General features: G+C 43.8%; 1 protein-coding gene across 4 annotated transcripts in view; it reads right to left on the bottom strand.

Annotated features, from left to right (window-relative positions):
- CHRM3 (cholinergic receptor muscarinic 3) overlaps window positions 1–18,281 on the bottom strand; it is a 3,761,375-nt gene that overhangs the window by 1,457,936 nt on the left and 2,285,158 nt on the right. For all 4 annotated transcript variants that reach the window (XM_069607974.1, XM_069607972.1, XM_069607973.1 and 1 more), the window contains one exon: window positions 383–434. The gene's annotated coding sequence lies outside the window, so the exon portion shown is untranslated. The remainder of the gene's footprint in view (window positions 1–382; window positions 435–18,281) is intronic.

The raw sequence follows: 18,281 nt of genomic DNA, 5'->3' as shown, positions 1-18,281 counted from the left end.
TCTGTCTGGTTCCCCTCTATCCCCTTGCCTACAGGTACACGAGATAGCAGCAACAGGAGGCCAGAGCATGGTGCAGAGCTTGCAAGGTCTTAGGATAACATTCTGAAACATCTTCATGACTTTAAAACAACTTCATTTTAGAGGGCCCTACAAGCAGCTACCACTGTTAAGTGCACAAAAAGCACCTTTTGGCCATGTTTTATTTTTTTAAAAAAATAGTGCTTCATGCCGGATACATGCAGCTTTTAAGCACAGCAAAGATGTATATTATTAATATTATCAAATGTTATGCTAGTTTATAAACTATGCAAACACATCAATATATAAACAAACCAATGCGCAACATGAGCTACAACAGGACTGTTAAAGTGGCTCTACTCACCATATAAAGGCTCCGGAAATGCCAAACCGCCTGGATCAGTTCCAATGTGTTTCTGCAAAAAAAGAAAACACATCTCATCTCAATGTTGCAGAGTTCGTGGCCTTTGCGCTGGGCTGCAGCAAAGCCTCTTCGTGTTATTCCCTATCCCTGCAAGTAGCAACACTATTACACAATTCCTTTGCTGCATTATTTCATCGTGCAGAGTAGATGTAACATAGCCTCCAGGTTTCCGCTCATCACATCACATTCAAATACAATACCTTGCTGCACACAATACAGATAATTATTTAAGCACTTCAACGCTTTTAGCAAGAGGTGAAAGTTACATCAGAATTAACATTCAAAGTATTTTTTACTAATATGATTGTACTGGCATAGTAGCCAAAACATACATAAAAGCAACTGCAAAGTGTACGAAAATGAAATGCACAGCATCACTCACTTCTCCTATACCCTGCACACAATTTGGACTTTGTAGGGTTTATACTACTATTTAATGTGCTCTCACAGTTGAATAAATGGAATAGCTATTAAGAAGAGAGATTTCTCCCGTTAAACATGCAGAATGCAGTTGGTAGGCAAAATGAGTTTATGATAATCTTGCCTTTGAAAATCTTATCAAACCCCTCTAGAGCCCTGCACCTCTACCACAGCTAAAGAAGGCTTTGTGTGAGCTTGCCTGTGCAATATTAGCATACAACGCTCCCTTTACCAATGGCTACTTTGTTGTAAATCTCCCCAACTACATCACTGTGTGTGTCATCTGGACGAACAATTTATCAACAGCCGTTAGAGCGTGCCTACACCAGTGGAGATGGTCACTTAGGTTTTTTGATCACAATTCACCACCAGCTGAGTTTGCTTGGGTTAACCCGTCTCTGGCTCTTGCCGCAATAACGCCTTCCCCATCACAGCCTGAGGATACATATGTAGCTAATAGCAATGGAATAGTATCCATGGGTGGCACCAGTAAACATATTACATACACAAAGAAAGACAGGTGGATGAGATGAAGCTGAACCTTGACATTTCTATTCCTGAGAATTTCTGTGGAGGCACAATCTAAGTTGACAACCAGTGCTGGCATCCCTCTAAAGATGTGTGGTCCCTACCACGCTCCACACTGTGTGTGTGCCTAGCCAGCAATCGATGGACTGCCTTTGGAACAGGGATATGTTCTTGATAGAACACACCCAGGGTGAGCTACAAATCACCCCGGCCCTAAGATGCAGCAATGGCGCTGCCACATCTTCTGTAGTATGAAATGAACCAGCAGGGTTGGGCCTTCCCCCTTTTGCATGTGGAAGGGAGAAAACTGAAACTTGTGAAGGTAGTGGTGGACCAAGTCTTCAGACACAATTCCCCATACACAATTAGCCATGCAGACCCTTCTTTATAACCTGTGCGCAGAGTGCGCGTAAATTCTGCGGTTGATTTATGGACCATTTGCAGAGTTGGTATGATGGAACTTTAATTGCTATTAATCCTCTCGGGAGGATAGCTCAGGGGTAATGCACTCGCCTTGGAAGCAAGAAGCCACGAAGCAACACAGGTTTGATTCCTGGGTCCGAGCTTAGAAACCTCTGGGTATTAAGTGCGGTATAAATAACCTATCATATCATAAGTTAGGGTTATATGTGATTTTACCAAAGGTAAAATCAGAGTAGTACATTTCAGAGTGGTCAAAATAGCGGGTCCCTCAGCCCCCAAGACCTGTGTTTTTCTATCCTTTTAACCCCTCTCCAACCCCATCCCCACCCATTTTAAACCCTTACCCCACTTTCAGTAAAATGACTGGGTATCTATGTCAGAACACATGAATTACGGATGGAAATTTAAAACATGAGATTACGGAGAGCCCTAAAAATTGAACACACTTCGTATAATTTGTCGCTCATAAGTTTCTATTTAATAATTTGGAGAACGCATCCGTGCTTATTGTCTTGGTCTTGTGCTATTGTTGTTGATATTTTAGGAATGTTTATACTCACGGGAATAACAGCAGCTGGGGAGAGCTGAACCGCTTTTAATCCAGAGCCAAGGTCAGGGGATCAGTATCCCAGGCAGAAGGTCAAATAAAATAAAGATACACACCCACTTACTTTTCAAACTAAATTTAGAATCAGAAGCACCTAAGACCAGGTTCACTGCTTTGCTTATTACCTCTATAAACACATGCTGCTTTGCGTAGGGCATTCATAGGTGTGGGTTTATATATATATTTATATATAAACCCAGTATATATTTATATATAAATACTGTCTCAAAAATATATTTTTGAGACAGTATTTATATACTGTCTCAAAAATATATTTCGGCCAATATTGTCGGTGCTAGATTTACTTTGAGCCAATGTATTAACTTGTTGCCCTACGTGAACAAACACTGTCCTACCAGCACACTTGCAAGCATTAGTTCCTTATGTTGGAGTCAGAGTGCCACCAATCAGTTGTTTGCTTGCGACATTGCTCCCCACTTCTCTTTACCAACACTGCACGGTTTGGAATGATATGATGTGAAGTTGTTTATAACGCACTTAATACCCTGAGATTTCTAAGCGCAGACCCGTGGATTGAACCTGTGTAGCTCTGTATAGTCATGCTTTCAAGGCGAGCAAGTTGCTCCTGAGCTATCCTTCCGGGAACCGCTCCCTCTAGAACAGGGCACTGCAAACCCGGTTCTCCAGATGTTTTGGTCAATGACTCCCATGATCCCTTGCCATTGAGTGCACTGGAACAGAGTGATGGGAGTTGTAGTCCAAAACATTCAGAGAGCTAAAGTTTGCCTACCCGTGCTCTAGATTTTTAGAATTTTATTATTACAATTTAATTTATCTTCATATACCATATTTTACTGTCTCGTTTGTATTGTCCGTTGCACCTTGAAACATGAATGTTCTGGAATTTGTGCTCAATACATTCTTTTACTCCTTAATACAGGGGTCTGCAACGTTTGACTCTCCAGATGTTTTGGACGACAACTCCCATGATCCCTCACCACTGGAGAGCCAAAGTTTCAGACCCCTGTCTTACTTCTACCAGATCCTTCACACATTTACGAAATGTAATCCTTCCCAACTGCTCGATCAACCAAGGCTGTGAGAAGAGGGAAGCAGCGTTTATTGACTGGCATGGAACATCCAATTGTAAACAGGGTTGGCCAATCGCGTGTTCCTGTTAACAATGGCAGTGCTTGGTCAGGAGGACTGCTGGATATCAAATACATCACTGCACCCAGATTTAGCGAGTTATAAATTGTAACCTCTGAACTAACCAGATTGAGAATCATTCTTAATGTGTATGGCCGACTTGTGACAATTCTGATTTGATGAAAAAAGGATGTTGGATCTTTGTTCCAGCTGCCAGGGGTGTTATTCAGAACGAGAAAATTCAAGTCAATTTTGACTTCCTCTCAGCCAATCAGGATATTAGGAGCACAGTCAGCATTTCCTGATATTGACTGCATTCTGAAAATTCTGACTTAAAAGGAACACGGGAAAATAACAATGCAATTTCCAGGTGAGATTCTGTTTAACAAGACACTCCCTCTCTTCGAGGATTTCATTTGTTCACTGTTGCATCCAATGTAACACACTTACAAAATGCTAAAACATGTGAAATTAACAGCACTTGAAGCATTTATTATGCGCAGAATGGATTTACATACTAAATGACCCCAGACTCAAATAACCAGACAGATCCAAAGAACATGGCAAAGTACTACTTTATTGTCAGTCAAAAATAACGTAGGGTAACCTGGCGAACCACAAGCAGTAGTCCGCACACTCACACACGATTTTAATTACACAAAGGCTTTATACCTCAATATGTATCAGCTATGACCCAATCTAAGTGGCAAACTTAAAACCTATTGAAGGGAGGGGTTGGTTAAGGGAACATATGTACCAATAGTATATGTAATTGTTAATAACTTCATTGGCTGCCCCTTGCCTAACAAGCATGCCTTGAACTACCTCTAAACACTTTTACTACGGATTATAACAGAATACATGAGCGGATTAGACTGTGCAACTTTATATAGCAGGTTGCTACATTGACCCATATGATTGGTTGGCATTCTTTCCCAATCTTGGACTTTCGGCTCGCTAGCAGCATGTAAGCGAAATGAAACCCAGGTGCGGAGACCAACGTCAGTCTACCAGCCACGTGCCCCAATTAGTGCATCATCTCTCATCGGTCAGGCCCTTAGCCAATATTTCTCCTCTGTAGTTGACCTTGCAGTCTGTTTTTTGCTCTGGGATCTTTGAGGAGGTGTGGGTACATCCTTATCTTCATCCAGATCTTATAAATCTTAATCTTATCTTCATCCAGAACTTAATCAATGGCCCTTGTTTTCACCCTCTGAGTCACGTGTGAAGAGACGACAAATCTGTCCATGTTGACCTCTTATTTCTTGCTATTTGATTTAATTGCACAGGTGCTATTACTCCTCTTGGCCTCTAGATACTTGATTACTCCATCTTACATATGCTTTCTGCATTTTTAATTATCCAATACTTGGCATGTGTGGATGTTTTCTTCTTAGCTTAATCTAAGAGAAATATCTGTTAGGTTCATGACTTATCCTCTTGACTCCCTTTGTGCCTTGCAATTATTTCTTGAACGACATCCTTGTTCCCAAGCCAGGAGGCTCCTCTTCATTCTTCATACAAAACTGTTTTTCCAGTGTCTCCTGTCCCTGCAGCCTTGGTCTGCTTCTGAGGTAGTTCAGTTAGATTCAATACGAGTCTGACCTCCATCTTTTTCCCCATGGCCGCTTTTGTCAATTTATAGGTTACATGGCAGCAGGCTTTTATATGTCACCATTACCTTGCATTTCCACATATATACATTTACTTTGCCCCTTCCCACTTATTTCTTTTAATACTCATGAGTTATTCAGGCTTGATTACATGTTTCTCTTGTTGCTTCAGTTACATCTTATTATTCTGAATGTATAATCATAGATCATTTCATTGCGTCCAGGTGTTTTTACTTCAATACGTCACTCTGCAGCTGTTCGATCTTCTTTATAGTCCTTCAATTTTCATTGCGGCATGTCGACATCTGTCTACTGTCTCAGTATGAGGGTACATTCGATTCGGTTTTCTGAGTGCCTAACGTCTCTCATACACTTGATGCATCAACAGGACAGTGGGCATCATTAGAAGGCCGGCAGTAACCTCTGGGACGTCATTTCACCAAAACACTAGGGGTAGTGGAAGTGACATCACATGACCCATGACCTCTGATCACATCACAAAAAGTGATGTCATTCGACCCCACCCCAAAGTGGCATCACGGGAAGCAATGGAATGCAACATTTCACCCCTTAACAAAACAGGAATTGGCATCACATAGCATTGTTCCTAAGTACACTACAAAAAATATGGATACGATATCACTATAAAGTGATATACATTTCATACAAGAATGAATCATCAAATGTATCATTAAAATCAGTGTGTATAGGCCCATATTACTGTGAATGCAAGCAGATGTCCAAGGCCAAATGATAATGATGTTTTATCATATAGCACTTACGCTTAAGTTCTTTATATAGAACAAATATACATACCTGTGTTGGTACTCATTTAGCAACCTCAGAAGAATGAAAGGCTGAGATGAGGTGTTTAAGAACAGACTAAATCAGTAAATCACTTGCTGAAGTGTGCCTGAAACAAACATTTAATGTGTCTAGCAATTATCGTATAGAATTCCAGAAAGACACATTATTTGTTATTCCTAGTCTTTCTTATTTAGGGTCATTGCTCGAAGTGTTACACTTTTGGAACCCCATGTTTTTTTAAGAGGCCTGAGCAAGACAGCCAGCCACTTCAGAAATAAAGAGCCACATGGCACTCGCCACAGCCCAGGAGCTAACATTTAAAAAAAAAAAAAAAAAACACATTTATTAAATGTTTTGTTTTTTTAGGGGTATCAAGGTAGACCTCAGGGGTCGTAGTTGCAACCCCCAAATGACGCCCTGAAATTATTCCTTAATCAACATCCTTGATCCCAAGCCAGGGGGCTCCTCTTCATTATTCACACAAATCTGTTTTTCCAGCGTCTCCCGTCCCTGCAGCCTTGGTCTGCTTCTGAGGTATCTCAGTTAGATTCAATATGAGTCCGACATCCATCTTTTTCCCATGGCCGCTTTAGTCACATTATAGGTTATATCGCCGCATGCTTCTATATGTCTCCTCTACCATGCGTTTCCACATATATACATTTACTTCGCCTCTTCTCACTTGTTTCTTGTAATACTCATGAGTTCTGTAGACATGATTACATGTTTCTCTTGTTGTTTCAATTACATCTTTTATTCTGTTGAATATTCATAGATCGTTTCAGTGCGTCCATGTGTTTTTTATTTCAAGACTTCAAGACGTCACTCTGCAGCTGTTAGATCTTCTTTATATTTCTTTAATGTTCAATTGCGGCATGTCGACATCCATCTACTGTCTCAGTACGAGGGTAAATTCGATACGGTTGTCTGAGTGCATAACGTCTCTCTTATACTCGATGCAACATCGAGACAATGCCTGGTGTCATATATATGATTCTTTCACTGTCGTTCCAACATGGCGGAGGTGAGGGGGCAGAGCTTAACAATTACATATTTGTCTAACATTACACAGATTGCAATCTCATGTAAAAACCTTTCCAGTTCAACAATGTGTGCAATTAAAATGCTGATCTTATGAAGATGACAGTTTTTTAAATGTTGCAAAATAAAAGCACATTTTGTTTACTAACAGTTTGAGTATTTATTTATTTATTTTATTTTACTTGATTCAATTTACAAAAAAAAAGGAATTTTTTACAAGAAAACAAAGTTCCTATCATTTCCTATTGTATTGTATCCATTCCTGCTAAAGGCGAGCGGCAGAACAAGAAAGATCCCCAATAGTCCACCAGTTGGTGACGAGGATAGCGGAATACATCAACAAAGGAGCACTCGGTCCTATCCCATTCATAATCTTGAAGCTTCAAATTCACAAAAAATTGCAAAACCGCAATCACCTATGAGGTATTGGCCCCCTCTATTAATCTGTTCCACCAGTCCTCCTCTCCACATATTGTTGACTTTAAATATGTGTGCCATATGTCTGCTTCTCAGATTCCTCCAGCTTGTACATGACAGTAGCAGATGTCGTAGTGACTCGATTTGGTCTTTCTTTTTGCAAAAGCGGCAACTATTGTCCGTTGTGGCTTTTCTTATTGCTCTAATCTCATTTGTGGGGAACAATGAGTATTTATTTTATTGACTATTAAACAACTTTCTACTAAGGAGCCACGACTCCAATTACCGGTATGTGTTAATTGCCTCATAGATCAGAGGAGTTGTTATCACTTGGGATAATGACCCTGCCCCAACTTACCACCTAAGACCAGCCTCAGGCCATAACTTGTGTGCCGGTCATTATCCTGTGATAATGACCCCTTTGTCAACATACAGACTACAGTAGAAATGTGCCACTGTTGATCATTTACGTTATAGCTATTGCTGTTTCCAGGGTGTGGGTGTTTGTGCCATTTATAAGTCTTTCAATAAAAGTGTTCAAAAAACAAATCTATAATGGCACACATTTAGGACAAAGTTTGCCTGGTGCCGCTTCCTGTGATGTCATAAGAGATGCAGCGGCACTTTCAGAAATGTCTTCGTGCAAATGAATACCCCTTTTTATTTTGCCTTTAATTCTTTATTTTAACCATGAGCAACAGATGAAAGACCATAGAAGTATTCTGTCAGGCTGCAAGGGAATGTCGTTTCAGTTAAACTAAAAGACATCGATATTTCATGCCACAATATAATTTTTACCGCAATTATGCAATTATCACACTGCCAGAGGGGTCTATTTAACCTGAAACAGTTCAGGGAAGCAATATCTTGCCAATCCCGTTTCAATGTAAAATAACAATTCTGAATCCAGAAATTAAATCAGAAAATAAAACGTCAGCACATGACTCGATGGGTCAACAACATGAAATCATGTAACATTACATTGTATATACATTGAAAACATAATGACGTAGAAGATGGCTTGAGTCACCAATGAGGTTACATCCTTTCGACGTTTTAAATGGCTACTGCCGCTCCCAGAAACATTACAGCTCGGCTGACATACTCAAAAACAAGTCACCTGGCTCTCATCAGCCTCAACCAAGTTCCACAGCAATGCCAACAGTCTCCTGGGACCTTCACTCAGGCCCTGCAAACCATTGTGGACACACGGAAGCTGCCAAGCAACACAGACCCCCAATACACACAGGGACAGGCGGGAAATCAATGGCGGAAACGACACCCCCATAACCTCAGCGAACTCTAGATCTCACTAGCTACATCAAACACGTGTCCTTTCCACTGCTGTTTTGCATTAACAGTCCTCAGGCCTAGCAAATGTACTCGGTGTTAAAGCCCGCCAGGCTCTCTGCTTGTGGCATTCTGGACTGAACATCTGTTAAATTAATAAAGGTGGGCTGCCGTGTTTATCTGCGGCTCTGCATCGGGCTCGGTCTGTGGATTGGATTTGAGCTTGCAGCCGAGAGGGCTGACATCATTTTCTCTGATTTGCCGGGCATGACTTGAGCGAAATGAAACACGAGTTCTGTCACAGCGGATCACTCGGTGCCGGCCTGAAACACGACAGACTGCGGCAGGCCAATTCCTGGCCCTGATAGTATGCAGATGGCAACGCTCGGCTCGCGGCTAAACTGCCTGGCCTCCCGGCTGACGACAAAAAAGCTCACAACCCGCCGAGGGCTGGTGGGGTGGGGTGGGCCACACCTTCCAGCCAAGAGTGCATAGCGTGGCTAAATAGTTAATTCCCGGAGACTTCCACCTGTGACGGGGATAAATACTTTCCCAAAAATAAACATTGTCCTATGCTGTCCCTGCTAGATTTACTTTCCGCCAATGTATTAACTTGTTTGCCGCACGTGAACAAACCCTGTCCTACCAGCACACTTGCAAGCATTAGTTCCTTATGTTGGAGCCAGAGGGCCACCGATCATTTGTTCGCTTGTGATAGTGCCCCCCCACTTCTCTTCACCAACGCTGCAGGGTTTGGAATAGGTAACTGCTTCCTCTAGAACAAGGCACTGCAAACCAGGGCTCTCCAGATGTTTTGGTCAATGACTCCTATGATCCCTCGCCATTGCCTGTGCTGGAACGGTGTGATGGGAGTTGTAGTCCAATACATCTGGAGAGCTAAAGTTTGCAGACCCTTGCGTCAGATTTTTGGAATGATAGTATTACAATTTCATTTATCCTCATATACCATTCATATTTGTGTCAGATTTTACTGTCACATTTGCATTGTTCGTTGCACCTTGAAACTGGAATTTTCTGGAATTTCGCTCAATAAATGCTTTGTCTTCTTACTACAGGAATCTGTGACCCAGGGGTCTGCAACCTGTGAATCTCCAGATGTTTTGGACTACAATCACCATCAATCCTCACCATTGACTATTCTGGCTAGGGTTGATGGGAGTTGTAGTACAAAACATCGGGAGATCCAAAGTTTGCAGACCCCTGCTGTAACCGGTGACTCTCCAGATGTTTTGGACTAGAACTCCAATGATCCCTCACCACTGAGTTTGCTGATTAGGGCCCATTGGAGTTGGAGTGGGCCACACCTTCGAGCCAAGAGTGCACAGCCTGGCTAAATAGTTCATTCCCGGAGATTTCCACCTGTGACGGGGATAAATACTTTCCCAAAAATATATATTGTCCTATGCAGTACCTGCTAGAATTACTTTGTACCAATGTATTAACTTGTTTTCCCCAAGTGACCAAACCCTGTCCTACCAGCACACTTGCAAGCATTAGTTCCTTATGTGTGACATAGCTCCGTGTGACATCTTGACTTGGTCCAGAAGCACGGTGAGAGTCGCACCCTCATTCAACCGTCTCACCCCACCTCAGAGGCAGGTAACTGCGGCCGCTTCCAGAGAGCCCCTGAGCCCATAGCATTTACTTTCTCTGCCCATTCCAGCGCCCCAGCACCGTTGCTGACCACTGCCCCTCTCCCCCGCCCCCTGCTTCCTACACTGGGAAGCCTTCTTCACTGGTCTTCCTAGTGCAGCCCTCTGCCCGGCAGCCCCAAGGCTAAGGGTGGCCCCAACAGAGGAGGCTCCAGGAAGTGTCGGCATGAGTCCACAGGGGAAGCCAGGAGCCAGCCGTCAACCATCAACTACAAGGACCAGTAAGGTAGGAGTGGCCTGGGTTAGGAGTAGATCAACCACTCTACCCTATAATCGTAGCCACTTAACAAACCGATATAAAACAGTTCCAAAATGTATCAGAGTTTCTGTTCCCAAATTGTATTGTAAAATATTCAGATTGCATTGATAGGCCTCTCTCCTACTATACAGGTGTCCAAATGTTAGCAGGGATTCTGTTCCCTAATTGTATTGTGTGATGTTCAGATTGCATAGATAGGCCTCTACCCCAATAAAGAGGTCCCCCAAATTTAGGAGCGTTTCCGTTCCCAAATTGTATTGTAAGATATTCAGACTGCATTGATAGGCCTCTCTCCCACTATACAGGTCTCCCAAATCTATCAGAGGTCCTGTCCACATACTGTATTGTGTGATATTCAGATTGCATTGATAGGCCTCTCTCCCAATACACAGGTCTCCCAAATTTAGCAGGGCCTCTGTTTGCAAATTGTATTGTATGACATTCAGATTGCATTGATAGGCCTCTCTCCCACTATACAGGTCTCCCAAACTTATCAGGGGTTTGTCCCCAAGTTGTATTGTATGATATTCTGATTGCATTATTAGGCCTCTCTATACAGGTCCCCCAAATTGATGAGGGGTTCTGTCCCCGAACTGCTTAGTATGATATTCTGTTTGCATTGATAGGCCTCTCTCCCACTATACAGGTCTCCAAAACTTACCAGGGGTTTCATTCCCAAACTGTATCGTATGACACTCAGATTGCATTGATAGGCCTCTCTCCCACTATACACGTCTCCCAAACTAATCAGGGGTTCTGTCCCCAAGTTGTATTGTATGATATTCTGATTGCATTGATAGACCTCTCTATACAGGTCCCCCAAATTGATCAGGGGTTCTGTCCCCAAACTGCATAGTATGATATTCGGTTTGCATTGATAGGCCTCTCTATACAGGTCCCCCAAATTGATGAGGGGTTCTGTCCCCGAACTGCTTAGTATGATATTCTGTTTGCATTGATAGGCCTCTCTCCCACTATACAGGTCTCCAAAACTTACCAGGGGCTTCATTCCCAAACTGTATCGTATGACACTCAGATTGCATTGATAGGCCTCTCTCCCACTATACACGTCTCCCAAACTAATCAGGGGTTCTGTCCCCAAGTTGTATTGTATGATATTCTGATTGCATTGATAGACCTCTCTATACAGGTCCCCCAAATTGATCAGGGGTTTTGTCCCCAAACTGCATAGTATGATATTCGGTTTGCATTGATAGGCCTCTCTCCCACTATACAGGTCTCCCGAACTTACCAGGGGCTCCATTCCCAAACTGTATCATATGACACTCAGATTGCATTGATAGGCCTCTCTCCCACTATACAGGTCTCCCAAAATTATCAGGGGTTCTGTCCCAGAATTGTATTGTATGACATTCAGATTGCATTGATAGGCCTCTCTCCCACTATACAGGTCTCCCAAACTTATCAGGGGTTCTGTCCCCAAGTTGTATTGAATGATATTCTGATTGCATTGATAGGCCTCTCTCCCACTATATGGGTCTCCAAAATGTATCGGGGGTTCAACCCCAGATTGTGTTGTGTGATGTTCAGATTGCATTGGTGGGCCTCTCTCCCGCCGTGCAGGTCTCCCGGTTCTAGCGGGGATTCTGTTCCCGGGTCGTATTGTGTGGTGTTCGGACCGCATTGATGGGCCTCTCACCCACTACACAGGCCTATTCCCAAATTGTATTGTGTCATGTTCAGATTGCACTGGTGGGCCTCTCCCACTGTGCAGGTCTCCCAGTCTTGGTGGGGGATCTGTCCCCAAGATTGCATTTTGTGATGTTCAGACTGTTTTGGTGGGCTTCTCTTCCACTGTGGAGGTCTCCCGAATTTGGCGGGGGTTCTGTCCCCAAAATTATAATGTGTGACATTCAGACTGCATAGTTAGGACTCTCTCCCAGTATACAGGTCCCCCAAATTCATCAGGGGTTTTTTCCCCAAGTTGTATTGTATGATGTCCAGATTGCATTGATGGGCCTCTCTCCCACTATACAGGTCTCCCAAGGTAATCAGGGGTTCTGTCCCAAAATATTGTATTGTGTGACGTTCAGATTGCATTGGTGGGCCTCTCTCCCACTGTGCAGGTCTCCCAGATTTGGCGAGGGTTCTGTTCCCGGACGGTATTGTGTGACGTTCGGATTGCATTGGGGGGCCTCTCTCCCACCGTGCAGGTCTCCCTATTTTAGCGGGGCCTCTGGTCCCAGACCGGATTGTATGGTGTTCAGTTCACATTGATAGGCCTCTCTCCCACTATACAGGTCTCCCAAATATAGCAGGGGTTCTATCCCCAAAATTGCACCTTGTGCCATTCGGGCTGCATTGATGGGCTTCTCTCCCACTGTGCGGGTCTCCCCGATTTAGTGGGTACTCCGCTCCCCAAAAAAAAGATTTTTTTTTTTTAATCATAAGGATTACTATACTCCTTAGGGTCCCTCCTACCATACGAGACCCTAGAACATAGTCAGAACTAGCCTCAAGCCCAAACTTAGCTTAACCACATTTGGAGCGAACAAATTACTCATGTTCTTTTGGAGGGAGGACCAGAACGTGATAGAATAGTTCTAACCACCCTCATCCTTTCCGAGAGACCTACACAGACAGCACTGAACTTTGACCGACACCACTGACAACAGTACGCACAGCACCAAAACCACACCAGACAGCGCTCGGAGGATATACAAACCGACCCACCGGAAGACCAGACGGCACAAAAGCACCCAAGCCTACCAACACAAGAAGAAATACCAGCACTCCCATCAGAAGACACAGCAGCCAACCACTCAACCGGCACCTCCGCACAGAGCACCAAAATGCCCCGGCCCAGAAAGGGACACCGGGAAAGGGCACAAGACAAGGCCGCACTGGACACAGGCACACAAATCCAACCTACCACCGAAGCAACAACCTCAAATAGAAGAAACACAACACCAAAAACCAAAAAGACCAGAACAAAACTCCAATGGCAAAACTCCTTATATCTCACAACATACCTTGCAACAACCCCAGAACCAGGATACCCCAATGAACCAAAGACATCAAGACAGACAAAGAACATCCCGAGACAACTAGAAAAAAGATGGGAACACCCAAGAAGAAGGTGGCTAGAGTCTGACCCTATCACCCCATACATCACAAGAACAGAAGGACACCCTCAACACCCGCGCCATACCGGACATATCGACGACAAAGATCTTATAACCAACAACCCAAACATGAACCAATCTGACCAATTCAACGAAGAAGAAGCCTTCACGGACCTTAACCTAAACAGCACAAATGGAGAATCAACACCACTGAACACCCAACCTCTCAATCTAGCAGACCGCTTCAATGAAGATACAGCCTTCGCTGATCCTCATACACCTCCTACAATGAAGATACATCCTTTGCTGATCCTCTTCCACCCCCAATCAATGCCAACAATGATGAACCGCAACCGAACAACCACAAACCAAAACAAGGTACAACCAACAAGCAAAACCACACCAATAAGATCCACTGCAACCTCATCAATGCAAGAACAATGTCGAAACATGCCACTGAGATATACGATCTGCTCTGCGACGGAGGGATCGACATCTTATTTGTAACAGAAACCTGGCTAGATGACAATTATAAGATCACCCTCAACAACTGCCTGCCTGAATACTTCAAATGCGTCCAATCAAACAGAAAAACCAAAAGACGAGGAGGGCTGGCATCATTCACAAGGAACACCTGGATATCAAACTGGAAGACCCACTAATCATTGATAAATGCTAATCCCTAATCATGCGTCTGGCAGTAACATCCAAAACAAACGTATAATTCGTACTAATATATAGACCACCAACCTACGATGCAACCTTCGTAGACTCCTTTACAGAAGCAATCACCGTCCTAGCCATAAAACACAATCACCTGATAGTCCTAGGAGACTTCAACATCTGGTTTGAAGGAGAAAGCACAACCATACAAAAATCGCTAACCAGCCAACTAGCAGCAATGAACCTACAACAACTAGTCAAAGGAGCAACCCACTCGGCAGGGCATACACTTGATGCAATCTTCGCCAACAAACTACTCCTCACCACGGCACCCCCAATCCAAATACCCTGGATCGACCACCTCATCATCCCCTTCGTAATCAAAATGACCAGGCTAACAAACAATCAACCAGACAAAACAACGAAAACCATGAGAAGAAATTGGAAAACCATCAAAAACTCCAACCTGCATGAACTTCTGGAGCTAAACAAACCACACCCAACATTAATGGAAGATGATGACCTGGACAAAAAGGTAACCCCGCTGCATTCCTGGATTATAACTGCTATAGACAACATCGCCAAAGAAAAACCCTTTGCTTCTTCTAATAATCGTTCTATGGCAAAATGGTTCACACCACTACTTTGCACCATGAAAAGAAAAAAAACGAAGACTAGAACTTGATTGGAGAAAACAAAATGACGCGGCGAACAAACTGAAATTCCTACAACACAACCGGGCCTACAAAAAGGAAATACAAAAAGCAAAGAGGAAACACTACAACAACCAAATCCTCGAAGCACCAAACACCCAAAAAGAGCTCTTCAAAATCATAAACGAAATCAAAAACCCTCCGGGATGTAACAACACACCAACTCCATCCGCAAAACTCTTCAACAACCTTGCAGACCACTTCAAAAACAAAATCACCAACATCCAACAAACCATTCAAACCAGACCGTCTGATCTGACCACAACCCCAACCTACACCCGGGAGGAGCACCCAAACAAACTACAAAGCTTTCCAGAAATATCAGTGGAGACATTCGTCAAACTGGTGAATGAAAGCAATAACTCAGGGTCACCCGAAGACCCATGCCCACCAGACATATACAAATCAATTCTTAAACAAGGAACGCCCATGGAATATCACAGGAACGTCCTCAACCATTCCATCACAACTGGGAAAGTGCCACAAGCCTTCAAAACTGCATATATCAGGCCACTACTCAAAGATACAGCGGGAAACGTAGAGGATCTCTCCAACTACAGACCCATCTCCAACATCCCGTATACAGCCAAGCTGCTCAAAACGTACATATACAAAATGACCCAAGAGTTTATAGAAGAGCACGGCCTACAAGACCAAGCACAAGTTGGCTTCAGACCACTGAGAGGAACGGAATCAGCTCTACTCTCAATATGGGACGATCTAAAAATCAACGCAGACTCGGACAACAGCACTGCCTTGATACTCCTAGACCTATCGGCAGCATTTGACACAGTCGACCATGACACCCTCATAACGGGATTAGAAGGACTTGGAATAACAGACACCGCCCTACTATGGATCAAATCTTTCCTAACAAACAGAACGGAAACTGTATGGATGAAACCCTTCAAATCCAGCCCGAGAGATTCCACCTGTGGAGTACCACAAGGATCATCCTTCTCCCCGCTGCTATTCAACATCTCCCTGTACCTACTGATCAGAATCATCAAAAGACACGGCCTCACTTGCTACAACTATGCTGATGATACACAAATAATCTTCAAAATACAAGACAACCAGGAAAGAAACTCAACGCTAGAAAACTGCCTCCGCGATGTGTTCTTCTGGATGAACTCCAATTCCCTCAAAATCAACCCAGGCAAAACTGAAAAAATGATCGTCACAAAAAACGGAGGAGGAAACCAATTCATCCCTTGGCCAAGGGAACTCAGGACAACCCCAGCACCCTCGGCGATTGTAAAAAATCTGGGGGTTCTGATGGACAATAATCTCACACTAGAGCCACAAGTAAATGCTCTCCTCAAGAAATGCTTCTTCCCCCTGCGAGCGGCAAAGAGAATCTTACCTTCTTATCGTTCGCCAACAAAACGACCACCGTTATCGCCCTTGTCATGTCCAAAGTAGACTATGCAAATAGCCTATACCTAGGCATGCCTGAACGACTCCTAAAAAAACTACAACACATTCAAAACACGGCAGCCAGACTACTTCTGAAACTACCCCGAAGAGAATACACCGCACCAGCGCTGAAAACACTACATTGGCTACCAATAAAACAACAAATAAAATTCAAAACAATGTGCATTATGCACAGAGCAGTACACAACGAAGGCGCTTAGTTCCTAAGAGACAAACTGCGCCTACATCAACCAACAAGAACGCTCAGATCAAGCATGGACATCCGCCTGGAACCGAAGCCCTACAACAAAAGAAAACTTGGAGCATCCTCCTTCTCTCACCAAGCCCCGAAAACCTGGAACGACCTTCCGAAGTACATACGCAACACAAGGAACCACCTATTATTTAGGAAACTACTCAAAACCTGGCTCTTCACGTCATAATTAAAAAGCCTAGCCACAGGGGCACCGACATAACTAAAAACATCAATGAACGTAGAGCGACCGCGATACACACCGATCAATCTGTGGGAAAAACTGAGGTAAATATCCCAAGACATACTAAAGGACCAAATGGGATACAGTCGCAATACGACCAAAGACAGTAAACATAGCAAACTAAGACAGAAAGACTAGAACGAATCTTCAAGAGGACCATGACCTTAACTATGAGCTTACCCAACAGTCATAAGAACAAAACATAGAGAGAGAAAGGAAGCACTGCATCATGGGCCCCATTACAATGGGTGAGAAACAGAATGTTTCATCACTACACACTGTGCACCAATACAAAGCAGGAAGCACAATGACCCACCACACAAAACTACAACTAAACAATAGTCCCAAGGATGTTCACCCCACAAAAATAAAAGAACCAGTCAGGACAGAAGGACAACACTGCAACACGACCCCGACCCTGAACCATTCAAAGCATTAACCGACCAGGGTCACACTAGATCACCTGAGAACAAATATCACCCACCCAGTCCCACACCTGAAGATTAGGTTCAGACGCACCCACCAATCCAAACTATACTCAATAGGATACAGGTGGATCAGCGCATCACCACCAAAACAAGTCGGCCCTCGAAGAACCAGCAATTTCCGAACCCACAGGTTTACAACTCTAACGGAATCATAAGTACCTGAACCAGGATACAGACCCCACTAACCCAACCCTCAATCTTCTGCATACTTAAACCCACACAAAACCACAAAACCATCTCTCTCCCAGCAATCCGCACGCACTTTACCACACTGCATCAACAACACATATACTTCACCCACAGCACTCGAGGCCTTCATCCGATCCGCTACTAGCACCAAAGCCCAGCACTCGGTGTATACCGAGCTGAAGCTGCCAACAGCACACCACTTCTCCCACTCTCCTTCTCCCCTCCTCCCGACTAACCCTACCCACCCTTCCTGTTTACAGATCCGCCAGAGCCCCTGGGGACCAATTCCGTTGGTGATGGTGCGCTATACAAATACCGCTAACATAACATGTTGGAGCCAGAGGGCCACCGATCAGTTGTTCACTTGCGATAGTGCCCCCCACTTCTCTTTACCAACGCTGCAGGGTTTGGAATAGGTAGCCGCTTCCTCTAGAACAAGGCACTGCAAACCAGGGCTCTGCAGATGTTTTGGTCAACGACTCCCATGATCCCCCGCCATTGACTGCGCTGGAACGGGGTGAGGGTAGTTCTAGTCCAATACATCTGGAGAGCTAAAGTTTTCAGACCCTTGCGCTAGATTTTTGGAATGATAGTAT

This window comes from Ambystoma mexicanum, chromosome 4q (assembly GCF_040938575.1).
Source record: "Ambystoma mexicanum isolate Mex_15411 chromosome 4q, UKY_AmexF1_1, whole genome shotgun sequence".
Lineage (NCBI taxonomy): Eukaryota > Metazoa > Chordata > Amphibia > Caudata > Ambystomatidae > Ambystoma > Ambystoma mexicanum.
Note: the sequence above shows the minus strand (reverse complement) of the source record. Positions and strands in the feature narration are given on the sequence as shown.